Genomic DNA, 2,054 nt, shown 5'->3' on the forward strand with positions numbered 1-2,054 from the left:
TTTTTTATTTATTTAAAAGGAAAACCTTATAAAGCCCTATGCTCACTTCTTTTTAAATAAAAGAAAATAAGAAGTTTTCATCATATAATTATTATTACAGATTATTTCTAGAAGGAATGTGAACATTTCATAGTGCGCAATATAAATTATTATTCTGCCATCTTGTGGCCTTGTAAACTACTTACATTCGTATTAGGATTTTCTTTTGGCTACTTAAACAATGCGCATGTATTATTAAAAAGTATTTATATAACACAGCCCTGTATGGAAACGTATCTCATGATTTTCACCTAAAATTAAACAAAAAACACAATATTGCCAACATTACAAAACTTTATTACCGCTAAAGTTTGGTATAACAAAAGATGTTATTGTCATCTAAATATAACAAACGCAATACACAAACAAGAATAGATTATGTCCAAATATTAGCAGGGAAAAACATTACCAGGACAACTTATCTAGCATTATTAATATTAATAATAAAAAAAAAAATCTTTTGTTCCTTTTTTTTAAATGCTTTAAGAGGGAAAAAAACAGAAAAAACACCACAAAATATAGTGAGCTTAGATGTCCCTTTGTGCTCATCTTAGAGTTGTTTTGTTTACTAGATGTACTAGAGTAACCAGATGGTCTGATAATAGCAAACAATGGCCAAAGTTTTAAAACTAGAATATTCTGTCTAAATCTGCTCTCTAAAGATTCAACAGTGAGCATGTATCCAAGTGTGGTAGACTTGTCCGAAAGTCTCCTGACAAGTAGGTGGTGGGGCTGGCAGGCAATTCAGTTTATCTACAACAGCCACTCTCAACTAAATAAATGAGACCACCAATAAAGGGGTTTACATGATCACCATAGGTATTGCACACTTTAAGCAGCCAGATCTACAATTACACAGTTGGCCAATATTAACTTTCCTTTAACTCGAATATGAATGCTTAATAAATGGTTTACACAACACATAAAAGTTTAAACTACTCCAATGCTATGAATACTATCTGCTCTGGAGGGTATTTATAATTGTCGGACACAACGTGCAAAAACATTTTTTTGTTTTTTCAGACCACAACTATAGTTATCACAATGCCTTTGGAAATCAGCTCACCTTTAAAGACCTTGCCAACTACAAAAACAAAACCGGGTGATCATATGTAGTGTATGATCTTGAACCCAAAAGCACATTCTGGTGGGCAGATTTTTTTTTTTTTAAAATCTAATTTGTTGCTACAGTATACTGCTACTCAACATGGTAATAAGGCCCACACTGTTTTTTTAAGGCATCAACATGAGGGTAATTAGATTGGGAAAAACAAAAAGCTTTAACATGTAATATTTTCAATTTACAGTTACTTTCTCTCCAAAAAAACATTTACTTATCTGGGGGTTCTGGGTCCACTTTTTAGGCAGACCTTGCTTTTCAGTCCAAGCTCAGCTTAAACTAGACCGCTTTCAAAATGTACAGCTCTAGCACATCAGGTTAAGTTACACAAAGTTTGTATATAAAAGGGTCCAGTATCTTACTTTTAAAAGGTGTTCCCCCTCAACTTCATCATTTTGTAGCCAAATTTAACTTTAGACAACTACAATGACAAAACAGGAAACTAGGTTTTCCCATATGCCAAGATTTTTGGAATCTCAGAGCAGGCCAACTTTTAAAAACTTTGTTTTAACTTGTGTTTTGAATTATGGCTCTGAGATAGGAGTGAAGAAACATAACGATGATGAAAACAAAAATTTGCTTACAGTATTTGAGCATTTGAATTTTACACAACCCCAAAGCAGCTGATTGGCATGTTTCAGTCAGGTGCTATTTGGCAATTGTATATAAGTAAAGTGCTTGCATCATTTTTGTTTTATGGAATCTTTTAACGTTTAAATTTTTTGTGCAAAAGGGAATTCAGTGTTCCAGCTTTGTTGTAATTCTTGACTTTATGTAGGATATTGTAGAAGACATCAGGTTAGGTTAGCTGAGAAGAAAAAAAAAAAAAAAAAAAAAAATTAAAAAAATCATACATTTGTAAAGATTTTACCATCCCTTAAAAGAAACTCAACAT

The 2,054-nt window shown here is 32.2% G+C and overlaps 1 protein-coding gene across 1 annotated transcript in view; it reads right to left on the minus strand.

Annotated features, from left to right (window-relative positions):
• Positions 1-315: 315 nt before the first annotated feature.
• Positions 316-2,054, minus strand: part of RBM44 (RNA binding motif protein 44) — a 21,779-nt gene continuing 20,040 nt past the window's right edge. The window contains exon 11 of the mRNA XM_072418531.1: positions 316-1,967. The gene's annotated coding sequence lies outside the window, so the exon portion shown is untranslated. The remainder of the gene's footprint in view (positions 1,968-2,054) is intronic.

Source organism: Pyxicephalus adspersus, chromosome 7, assembly GCF_032062135.1.
Source record: "Pyxicephalus adspersus chromosome 7, UCB_Pads_2.0, whole genome shotgun sequence".
Classification (NCBI taxonomy): Eukaryota; Metazoa; Chordata; class Amphibia; order Anura; family Pyxicephalidae; genus Pyxicephalus; species Pyxicephalus adspersus.